The sequence below is a fragment of the Chaetodon trifascialis genome, chromosome 8, assembly GCF_039877785.1.
Source record: "Chaetodon trifascialis isolate fChaTrf1 chromosome 8, fChaTrf1.hap1, whole genome shotgun sequence".
Lineage (NCBI taxonomy): Eukaryota > Metazoa > Chordata > Actinopteri > Chaetodontiformes > Chaetodontidae > Chaetodon > Chaetodon trifascialis.
Window position 1 is genome coordinate 22812206 of NC_092063.1, and position 12754 is coordinate 22824959.

The 12754-nt window shown below is 43.3% G+C and overlaps 1 protein-coding gene across 2 annotated transcripts in view; it reads left to right on the top strand.

Moving 5' to 3' along the window:
- Nucleotides 1-12754, top strand: part of plxna1a (plexin A1a) — a 248462-nt gene that overhangs the window by 146387 nt on the left and 89321 nt on the right. The gene's annotated exons all lie outside the window — the stretch shown is intronic.

Sequence of the window (12754 nt, forward strand, 5' to 3'; positions counted from 1 at the left end):
CTTGAGCTCTGTCTGTATCCGAGGCAGAAATTTAATATCACTTTGTCGTGTGTGCAGGGTGGTAGAAGGCTGTTTCAGACATTCTCCATGTTTCTTCTCCTTATTTTTCATTCCTTCTCTGACTGCGCATTGGGAAAAACCAGATTAACATGTTATGTGTTGCACCGAAATGCAAGCTGTCCCTCTTTTTCTTCTCTCACACACCCTCTTGTTGCCTGCACTTTCCTTTCACTTTCTCAGTCTGTCACTCCATTTTTGTTTGCAGAAATCCTGCAATGCTGAAACTGAACAATGTTGAAACATATAGCTCAGAGTGCTCAGTGTGGGTGGGCATGAAGGTGGTGTAGTCGCAAGTATGTATGCATGCATGCTTAGCTATTCCCCATAACAGAAATATTGACCAGAGACGCCCAGACTTTGGTGCGTGCCTGCATGCGTGCGTGCGTGGGTGCTATTAAATATGCCAAGGGAGTGAGGTATACGTGTATATGTGTATACAGATGGGACTGCAATTTCAAGGCATCTTGTGGAGGTGTAGTTTTCGTGTTGTGGGGACATTAATCTGTTTACACACTCAGTCACATTGTGGAGATGCGCCTTCCTTCCTTTTGGCAGCAAACAGCGAGTCCCCATAACATAAATCCTTAAATTTTAGGGTGAAGACTTGGTGTAAGGATAGGCTAAGGCTTTGGGTTAGGCAGCTAGTGGTTATGGTTAGGGTAAGTCTCCAGGAAGTGAATGTAAGTCAGTGTAATATCCTCTGAAGTGATGGAAACATGACTATGAGAGAGAGAGAGAGAGAGAGTGTGTGTGTGTGTGTGTGTGTGTGTGTGTGTGTGTGTGTGTGTGTGTGTGTGTGTGTGTGTGTGTGGGTCGAGAGGGGGAAAAAGGGAGGGAGTGGGAAGAACACTTGACTCCACACACCCTGTCATCACGTTATGCCGCCCTGTAAACACACCAGGCCGACATCCACCCTCATCTTGTTTGGAGAGCCGCACCAATTCAGCCTTTTATTTTCTGTTTCTTCCCTTCTCTTTTTTCTTCTTCTGATGCACTCTGTCTTTTTGGTGCAGGCGTTGCCATGGTTACCAAGACACTTTGAATGTCAGGGGGGGTTTTGCTGAATTTTGATCACACTCGCACACATCGGGGCCATCACCACATCCTTACATGTATTATTGTTATTAACACAGCAGACCATGAAGTGGCAGCTTTGGGCTTCTGTGACGGGTGCATGTGTCCGTCACTGGTAGGTAACATTTTGAAGCTATGCATATGCGCACTTGGGCCAACAGCAGTATGTTTGTCGTCACACATTTATCTCCTCTAGCCTTGATTTTGTTCCAATTTGCCAGTTCGTAGCCCCTGCTGAAAGCAATATTGCCCATCTCCACTGCCTGAAAAAGTTTCCCCCTGTGTCATTAGCAGTAGGTTGCCAAAGTGATTGAATTCACACTACACTGCTTATCTTCCCAAAGGCATTTGTCATATTTCTTGAGGTTGACTTCACTTCATATCTGATAAAATCCAAAGCATCTGTGAATGTGTTCCACAGGTGCATCACAAAACACACTTTTCCCTCTGCAAACAGATAAATACTAATGTATAAGTTTTGCCCTCTTAAAGTAAATATAATTCTCTGTTGTCACTTCCAGGATATGTAAATATATATAAATCAGCTGTGTTGTGACAGCATATAAACAGAGAGGCATATTAGGGGCGACCAGGCAGAAAATTGCCCGAGCTGGAGAAACACTTGAGAAGGCCATGAACAGAAATGTGCATAAACACAAACAATGAGAAAAACAAACACCAGGACAAACAAACACAGAGACAAACAAATTTGCTCTGCTCCAATGAATCCCAGCATTGGGCTGGTGGAGCCGACTGGGCCGACGCTGGGCCCAGGGGTTGCTCCAAATGACTTCAAATGGAAAAAATGAGACAATAATAAAAACCAACGGAAAAAGTGAAAGAAAAACCGATTTGTCTGCATTTACTTTCTGTCCTCAAGCCCGCCTGCTTACTCATTTATTGACTGCAGTTCGCTCGCTCCTTAATTAAGCCGTTCATTCATTTTGCATGGGGTTGCTTTTTGCTCAGGATATTTCATGTCCCACAAATGAATTAATGCTGTTCATGATTGACAGCAGAAACAAAATGGCTGCCAAGTAACAGCGCCAGATGGGAGCTTTGACGGGAAGTGACTTATTGGCTTTTTTTGAACAGTTTGGTCTTGAGTCATGACCTGAGCTCTGGCTACTGATCATGTCCTTGTATTGCCTTCACATACTGATGAAGGTATCTTAAACTAATGCTGCTGTGATCATTTCTAATCCTGACAGAAGGTTTATTTGTAGCTCTGGACTCAAGGAGAACTTGCAAGTAGCACAGCCATGGAAAGCTCAGCCGTATAGTAAGACCCCATTTCCACCTGATGTATCCAGACACGTTATCCAGATAAGGAAATGTGCTTGTTAATGTCAGGTGTGAATGCAACCGTGTGTGATGGTGTGCGCTGCACTCATCTGTGTGGTTGATCTGCCGTTCACAGGGCATGTCATTTATCACGTCACAGAGCAGCCTGCGTGTCAGTACTGCAACACACCAGGACACACAGTGTTTTTTTATGCAAAGAAAGCAATCAGAATCAGACTATTTATTGATTACATCTGCCAAATTTGCAAGAGAGAACGAATAATCAAGAATTTGTTGTAGACAGTGTTTCACAAAGTTCATGAAGTTTCCCCTCCACAAGTCACAAACCTCTAGGATTTTTTTTTTTTTTTTTCAGGGAGTCTGGGGCTGATTTAACGCTACCACAAATTACTCACACTCAGGTTTTGCTCCAGAGGACAGAGATCTGATCTCAATGAGGATAATGAGAAGGCATTCAAATTAGCAGGTCTAAACACAAAGGCAAGATGAGATGATGTATTATCGGGATAATGTATCTGGATACAGATCCCATCTTAATAGCAGGTCTAAATGAGGCATGAATGTGTGTGCATTAGAGCAGTGTAGTCAATACATAAGGCTGCATGAAAAAACGCACCCTCTCATTCTTTCGACTGAGAACTGAGTTGCAGCATGAAAGGGGACAGAGGGCTCTGGCAAACACAACGATGTGTGGCACAATACAATTTCATCCAGCAACCCACCCACTGGTCAGACTGGCAGAAGCACAGATCCCTGATACATCATTTTTAACACGGAGGTCACAGTTTTACTGTTTCGCCAACTCTGGTCTCCAGATTACCTTCGGTGGTGATGTTTTTTAAATCTGATGCCAACATTTTTAAAATTCCTGATTTCTACAATGCATACGCACATGGCAACCAGGGGAAAGATAGCAATTATGGAAAACAAACTACCAGTACATGGGTAGGGTTAGACAGCGAACCGTTGCTTAGGGTTATGGAAACTTTGTTGTTACAGTCTGCTTGCTTGCAGGTCTATGACATGACACAAACTTCAGTCATGTGCATGAAAGCAACACATGCTCCAAGCCCATCCTCCATCCCGACCTCCACACCCTGATACAGAGCAGAATAGCACTTTATTACTTTTATACCAGTAGCAAAGAGTGTTGAGGTGTTAGATCGTGCTCATTTTCATTCATTTGTTTTCTTTCTATTTATTTACTCATGTTTCACAAAGTGTAGCTTCTAGTAGGTACTTATTTCAGGATGATGTACTGTGCTCATGAAGATAGTGAAGTCATCTGAATCTGTCGAGAGAAGTGCTCATTATGAGCCCGTACTTGTTCTGCATCAGCCGCTCTGAAACAGTTTATTTAACTATCGAGGCACTGACCTTTTCAGTATGTGGAACTGCAACCTGCCAGCTCCAACTGTTCTCCGTGTGATCTTTATTTCTTTGTTTCTTTCTTCATATTTCCCTTCCTTTTTTCCCCTGCTTCCCATCTTCCCCTATTTCTTTTAGTTTTTTTTACCTCCTTTCTTCCTATATCCATCTTTCTGTCTTCCCTGTACTTCTTCCTCTTGTAAGTCCTCCCCCTATCTTCCATTGTGCCCCGTTCATCCATTATCTTGTGTTTCTTCCCTTCCTCCTTCGTTCCACGCTCCCCCCTTTCCTACAGGCCTGACCTCCTTACACTGTGAAATACAGCAGGTCCATGATGCATTGCTGCTGCACAGGGGATTGAACCGATGGCTTTGTAGCCTAGCCTCATTGATAATCATTAGCAGGCTGTGTTAGGCTCCAGATGAACAGAAGGTGAATATAGATATGTGGATCAGCGTTAGCCTTCGTGCTGCTAATTAGGGGATGAATCACCATGACGAGTGACTTGGTTAGATGCTCATATGTGTCTGTCAAGTCACCTCGCTGCTGCAGGAAACAGAAACGCAGGCGTACAGGAATGCATGTTTGCATTGTAAGCCACAAGCCAACCTTTCTACACACTACCATAGTATCACTGCTCAAAGCATGCCACGCACCTCACCAGCCATCTCCACACGGGTTTCCCCTTTTGATCTCTAACCCTGTGAGCTCTTCCCTCTTGTTCAGTCACTCCCTCATTCCTTAAACAAGTCAATTAGCAGGAGCCAGACACCCTCTTTTTTGTCCCTCAGCTGAGGGTGTCAGAGTTGCAGCTGTCTTTCCATTGTTGCTGGTTGCTGGAGCTCAGGCTGGTTCACAGCTCTGAGTTGCCCAGCTCGGAGGCTGTGGGGCTGGCACAGAGTAAGCTTCCCATCTCCCTCTGGGTCTCTCTGGCTGGGGAAGCTGCCTGCCACTGATAGAGTCAGCTGTGTGTGTGCGCGTGTGTGTGTGTGTCTGCGCACGCCCATGTGTTAATTATTCAAACTGTATTAAAGCTTAAAGATGCATCTCCAGATGCCTCTCTGATCGTTGCCGTGTTTAATGGAGAGAGACAGATGAGATGAGAAGCGAAAGGTGGAGCATCCACAATAAAAAGTAAGGGAGGGGTGTTGCAGTGGCCTAGTTGTTAGAGAAGAAGCAAGCTTGCTAAAACAACCAGGGGCTTCATTTATGAAACCATGTGCACACTTCACATAAATAATTAGAAAAAGTGCTGTCTGCAAAAAATAACGACTCATAAATGTATGAGTACACTATGCAACATGCAGGTTTTCCTTTTAACAAATTTGTTTCACATCTGGCTCCTTCAGTTCCACAATTAACAACACACGGCTAATTAAATCTGTTTAAATTAAATACACTGATACTACCTCTGATAAAGCCTCTTGATTTTGACTTGAAATATCCCAGAAGCTTTGGTTTAATACGTAGAGTAGAAATGGCTTGATGTGTTAGAAACTGTTGGCTCTCTCTAGAGGAAGAAGTCACAATAAAATAGCAGATTGGACTTTGCGTTTGTCCAAGTTGCTCAAGGCCAATTTGTCGACAAGCTTTGTGAAATTACGATCGATCAAACGTGTTTCTGGTTGGCGTTCTTCGAGGAGGCTTTGGAAAAAGATTTTGAAAATTGGGATATTAGAGAAATGATAAGATAGGGAGGAAAAGATATGATAAGAGAGGAATGGGATACACAAAGGCAGGAGGAAGGCAAGGAAGAGCGAGGCTGCTAAGGTAAGAAGAATTCAGGATAAGAGAGAGACATCAGAGCAACATCAACAGGAGACTGAAGAGAAGGAAAGGATGGAGCGAGGAAGTTGATGAAAAGAGGAGAAGGATGGAGCCGTGGGAGGAGGATTTGACAGATGTTTAACCATTCAGGAGATGAAAGGATAGTTGAGGGTCGTGACTCCACCCGTGCTTCATTTCTCCTTAGCATCTACTTAATAATTCCATGTCATTTAGCTAATGCTATCTGCCCTAGTTTTTTTTTTTTTTTTTCTCTCCTGGAAGCACAGCTGCTGAAAATCATTTAATTGCATCGTATGTTTGTCTTTAAGATTACACAACTTTCTTCTGTCTGTGGAGCATAAATAGGAAACATTCAAATGTCACTGATAATTAAGGCACAGCGGATTCAAAGCCTCTTTTACACTGTTGTTCATTGCCTTGTTCCAGGCGTCCATTCATGACTTCTCTTATATACCTACACAGCAAGGCAGATTTAGTATATTTCTTAGGAGTATATCAAAATATTAAGTGTGAACAGTCTATGACGACTTGTATCACTCCTGGTGATTTTCAGTCCAGATGACGCTGTCCTGCGTTGTTTCTCGTCCGAGCCCAATTGTCTTTGCCAGTAAAGGCTTAATAAACGTCACTCCACTGTTGCTCTGAAGGCACACAAGTAATCATATGAGGGAAATTAGTTTTGAAAGAGTTTTGATGGTGCTTACTGTCTCAGTGGATAAATTTAATGGCCATCAAACTGTTGAATGGAGCACTGAGGAGGAGGGACAGGGGAATAACGGGTGTATCAATGCTCTTCAGTCCATTGTTCCTTCCTAACAGGCTGTATCAACCACATGCAAAGCAAAGGACTCCATTTGTTTTTGTTTTTTTAGTTTTTTTATAATTCTTAAAATGCCTTCATTAAGGGCCAAATGTGTAGGGAAAAGGTTGTGAGGGTTGACAGTATGGCATGTACATGTGTTTTTTCACTTCATTTTTCAATTAAAGCTGCACTCCATTGATATTCCTCCTATATGTTGTTAATGAAGTTGACTAGCAGTATAAATTCCTTTGAGTTTCGGACACAAGAAAAGTTGCTATGATTAAGAATGACCAGAGTAGTACAATCAAGTGATCAAGTTTTTCAAGGTACACTAGATCACATTGCTGTTATAAAGCCGTAATAAAGTCAAGTCATTGTTTATTCACAGTTCATAACAGTGGGAACTCTTTCTGTGTTTTATCTTTCCCGCATCACCCGCTTGGCTCCATATCCCCTATAGTAAAGGGTTGCGAAGAGTGGGTGGACACTCCAAAAGGCTTCTAACACAGTTCAAAGTGTCTTTCATTGAACAGAAGAGCTCCTAGTTTGGTGCGACGGGGTGCCAGCACTCCCTCCACCTGAGACTACGACTGAGGAAGTCAGGTCATTTGAGCAAAACAGATGAAATGTTTTTTCGTTGAAATGAAGCACAGGGGATGACTCACAAATGTAGAATATGAGATGAAACAGGTCTCGCAAGGAGAAGCGATCGCTTTCAAAAGTTCTGGGCCCCAGTGAATTTGCGTACTAGATACTGCAATATCTTTTGTTATGAAGTTGGATGTGCTGTGATTTGCTCACATTTTTCAAACCTAGGACCCCTGGGACCAAGAAACTCATTCACTTACCTAGGAAGTAAACCAATATACATGAAGGAAGATGATGGAGAAGTAGAAGTCTCATGGGCTTTTAGACTGACCTTGAAAGGTTGGCTGGTACTTAGGTGGGTCACAGAAATCTCTTATTATTCACTGGGTCATGGTCTAAAATGGGTTGCGAGTCTGTTTTTGGTTGGTTCCCACATGACAAGGAGCACATTTTCCTCTCACGAGAAGAAACAAAATTCATCAAATTTTGATCCTGCCGGCGGAAAAAAAGAGAACACGGGCTGTATTTAGTGAGGCCATCCTGAATAGTTTGTCATTATCTGTCATGTATCTACTGTGTCACCCTCAGAAATACACACACACACTCTCAAACAGATTGTGTATTTTTAGAGGATCCTATCGATCCACCAGCTGATGCTTATCAGCTACATCCTCCACTTTGACCATCCAGACCTGATAGCATCCAGATAGACATACAATCAGGCTTGGTCATCGGAGATAGCACACAGGGCAATGCTATTCTAATAGAGACGTGTGATGAAGAGCTCCGGAGAGTCAGTGGAGTGGGGGTCTTTTCCCTTCCCGGCACAGTATCTTTTCTGTAGCTTGATAGCTTACTACAAAGTTGAACTGCAGGACAAAAAAGACATGTCTTAAATAACTTTAGCATATGTCAGTTTTTTTTTTAATTTGCCTTGTTGAAGCTGGCAGATGGTTAGATTTTGTCAAGCCCTGATCTCTGCGGTCGACAACTTTACTGTTTAGGTTCACTTAGGATGGTTTTTGGATGGATCAGACAGCCGTTTTCAGCTGAAAAATCCTTAAAAGCTTATCCTATGCCAGTTTCTCAACACCAAACGGCCGACAGACACAATTAGCAATGGTCTGATGAACATAGTGAAGCATTAAGCAGCTAAAGAGCCAGATCTTTCCCCTCAGGAGATAGTGGAGGCCAAAAACAGAGCTGAAAAAACGAGGGTGAATATTGGACCTATATTGGCCCAAAACATGGATCCATGAACCGAACTGCTGGAAGTGTAAATAAGCAACTGTTTGCTAAGTAGTTTGCTACATTGACTTGAACAACTTGTTTCCAAGTCATAATTTCTTCACCGTAGCAGTGACTATTTACAATCAAAGATACATCAAAAAATTGTAGCTGTAGATCTTCCAAGAGCCTTACTATTTAATCAGTGTCTGGACAAGAGAGTTTTATTCAGTTAGCCTTGGTCATAGAGCTGAAAAAGGCCAACAGGTCCGACATTGCTGACGAAGTAGAAACAGTGCAGCACATACTCGTGTACATCGTAAAGCAGTCTGTGAGCTGTACACAATCCACATATCAAATGTTATTATTCTGCACACTCAAGAGTATCATAGCTCAATGTGGCTGCTGCGCTGATAGATACCAGTTTATATCTGGCCTTTGTTTGACCTCTTTACATGAAAAGATCCATAGCATTTAGTGCAGAGGCAGCCACGAGGGAGGGTGTCTTATTATATAGTATGTGCTCTGAATATAGCAGAATGTCATGATGTACTGTATACAGTGGGTTGATAAAGCCCTCTCCATTTTGACCTGTCTTGCACTGTTTCCTATGGGGCTATAAGAGACAGACGCTGGAGGATGAAGAAAAAGTTCTTAATGTAGAGTGATAGAAATAGACTGAGAAGGAAAAATGTGTCCAAATAGGAAAACAGTTTGAGGAGATCTGCAGTATATTGATACAGCCTCATGACCTGTCTGTGGGTGCTTTGAATTGAGACATTTATAGGGATTACTGCCGTGACCCATTGCACGTTATTGTGGTATTCTCAGGTGTGTGTGCATGCACGTGTGCTTCTTTCTGTTAGAATTATCCTCTAAGGGTATAACAATATTAGTGTCTAAACCTGAGACATTGCTCAACAGATGACTCTTACTCTTTCTCTCCTGGGAGATGTGGTCATCATATCAGGCCCTTTTTCTTTCTTTCTGGTGTGTGTGTGTGTGTGTGTGTGTGTGTGTGTGTGTGTGTGTGTGTGTGTGTGTGTGTGTGTGTGTGTGTGTGTGTAACAGCACTGGTCGATAGGGTCTCGCCCCCTCCTTTCTGAAATGGTTCGTTGGACTGTAACGCTAATCCATGGGGACGCTCTACACTATGCTGACCCCCCTGACACTCACACACAGAGACAAACACACACACAGGCTCCCTCATCCATCATACTCGGAGGTTGTCAGCGCCTCATGGAGGTGGCCTCATGGGTGACAGCCGGCAGCCAATCGGAGCTCTAGCCTCATCTCTGACACTACGATAAATGTGATGTCTCCATCTTGATAGAAATTAATTAGAAGTGTGAGAAAGGAAGTAAATAGATGATATGATGACTTAAGGTGTGTCAGAGCCAGATATATATTCAGTAAATGTCATGTGTGTTATCTGCACACATACTGCCGCCTCCACATAAGCTGAATGTGTGTTTCTCATTCTTTCACCACCACTTTTCATCACTCACTGACCTCTGTTTATTCTGACAGTCTGCTCAAAGTCCTCTTACAAACCAACTCGCGAAAAAGAGTGAAGCTTAAATACGTAACCGAGTTGTTTCGCTGCCTAGATCTAACTAAACTTGGACTGTTTCACGTTAACCACGAGTTAGAAAGACTTCCTGGTGGGAAGGCTTTGTGTGTCTCTGGGATGAGAACACATTGGCTGGCTGGTGCAGCTGTTATGAGCATCTATTATTGCCACAGATGGGTTTACATTGGAGTTAGTAGAAAGCTCTGTGCATCTCATACAGACACTTAGAGGTAGCTTGTGCATTCCGGGTGACACCCAGAGGGGCATGACAAGGCAGTGGTATTTGATGCTGAGACCAGATTGCACTGATACATCATTATTGTTATTAATTACAGCTGTGCTTCTCCATGTATGACATGTGAAATTGTCTGCTGTGAAAAGGGCCTTATGTGAGACAGAAATGCCCAACAATGCCACACTGAGCTTCTCAGTGTGCATATAGCAACTTTAGCATTGCTGTTCCTCCAGTGTGATCAAACTGCATGGTCAAAAATCATATTTACTGTTGGTTAATACTCACATAGTGCACATTGTTCCAGTTTTTCAGATCAAAATGGCCACCATATAAATAAACACTCTGGGAATATATCAGTCAGTTCCCAATAATGTAGCCTGGAGGTGCTGCACAGTGTACAGGGCTACAGACGCTGGAGGCAGATGACAGAGTCTTAATAGAGATTTTTCATTGGAAGTGTGGAAGACTTTTTTTTTTTTTTTTTTCTGAAGGCTTACCTTCCTGCCTTTGATCACAGTGTCTGTGTATTTGGCCCCAAGGCTACTGTAAAACACTCCACAGGCCTCAGACTGTGCTAGCTTACTGCACAGAGCCAGAGGGCAAGATTTAGCCTTTGATCGGTGTGTGTTTAGTAGTTAGTGTTAGTAGTGTGAGAGGATAAATGTGTATGTGTTTAGTTCCTTTGCAATATGTGCACTTTGGGTATATCTAAATGTAACGTGTGTGTGTGTGTGTGTGTGTGTGTGTGTGTGTGTGTATTGCCCATCTGGGAAATAGTTTGGATCTATATAAGCGGTGTGTATGACTCCCATGTTGCCGCGCTCCACCCCTGCCTCGCTCTGCTGGGAACTTGACCTCCTCGACTCTCATCCCCCACTTTAATAAACGAGTGTATGGCTCCCAAGACCTCGCCTCACCTCCTCATCTCCTCCCCTCCTTCTCTTCTCGCTTCACCTCTCCTCGCCCTTTCTCATCCGAAGGTTTACTGTGTCTCTGCTCATCCTCTGCATCACTGTTCATCCCTGACTTACACTGCAGTAAATTTTGAATCTCAACAAGGCATTTCTGAGGTGTGCGCTGGCAGCTGTGCTGGGAAAAGTTCCAGTGGCCGTAACTGGGAAGCTCCCAGGTATGAGCCCAATGAATCCGAGGGAAGTTGTTTCTGCAAAAGAGGATGTCGCTTCATTAACTCTTATCCCTGGTTAGAATCAAGGTTGGAAAACAAGGCGACAATGAGAGGGAGAAAGAGAAGGAAGATACAGAGAAAAGATCAAGTGTGAGTGAGAGGAAGAAAGAGAAAGAGTGGAGTGAAAGCGAGGGATTAAAGGAATCCCCCAGGTAAAGAGACTGTTGTGTCTCATTGTGTAGAACTGCTCTGCTATCTGATGCAGACTCAGCTCTGACACCTGTCACCACTCCTAATGAAACATCTCCCACAATCCTCTGCTCCCAAATCTTTTGTTCACCATCTCCCGCCTTTGTGTGTGCGTGTGTGTGACCCTCTCCTTTCCCTTTATGTGTTCACACAATTGTGAGTCTTTGTACTGTATATGTGAGTTCTATGTGGGTAATGCCTTTGTGTGTGTGTGTTTATGCATATGCGTGTTGTGTGTTATCATGTTCCTCAGAGGAATGTGACGCTGTGCTTTTAACCCTGATTCTGATGCATCTGTAATAAGGAACAGGCCTTAGGGGAGAGAGAGAGAGAGAGAGAGAGAGAGAGAGAGAGAGAGAGAGAGAGAGAGAGAGAGAGAGAGAGAGAGAGAGAGTGGTTGAAGCAACAGCATCCCAGAATGTGCAACAGAAAGGAACAGATGTGAAGTGGTCTGGTCTCAGTGTGTGTGTGTAGGTGTGTAGGTGTGTGTAGGTGTGTGGCATCCGGACAGGATTTCCATGCCACAATTGGAGCAGATGCTTAAGCCTAGTCCTTCCAACATTAACAATGACCGCTACTTGCTAGACTAGATTAGATGCTCTTCTATCTAGTCGGAGTATCGTGTCACAAACACACACACGCACACGCACGCACACACACACACACACATTTTCCTTTTTCCCATCTAGGCTTCTTTAGTCCTGTTTTCCATTTTATTAGAGGCAAGAAGCAGTTCATTAGCGGCCTGTCGCCATCTGTGAATACTTTAAACTTTGACTGTCAGCCTCACTAATTGACAATCTGCTTCACTGGGCTCACTGGCATTGATTTGATCTCTTCTCTGTCTCTCTTTCCTTATTTCTCTTCCTCCTCCTTCTCTCTTACCACTGTATGCCTACATTCATCCTATGCTAGATTCTCTGTGGATAAGAGCTGCCAACTGGGGAAAAAAACCTGTTCATCCCAGCATCCTGCTGATAATTAAGAGTAGGAGCGGTCACATTATCCAACTGTGTCATAAAGTGGACCAGGACAGTTGACAAGCTTACTTGTAAAGTTAGTGTCAATAAAATTACCAGTCATAATGACGCTCATAGTCTCCATCTTGGAAAAAAAAAACATAGATATATGTAATGTTCGCATAGTTTTAACACTGTGTTAAAATTGTCTCTTCTCTGTTTCTCTTCTTTTGGCCACTTGGGGGCAGCAGAACAAACTGAAACAAAAAACATTTACGTATTATCTCCTGATTATCGCCTTATTTGGAGCTTGCAGGCCCAAAAGCCAAAACGATTAGCTTAAAGAAGCTAAAAGCTCTGCGCAGCCTGTTGGATGACTGTTCTGTGTCGGTCTGTCCCT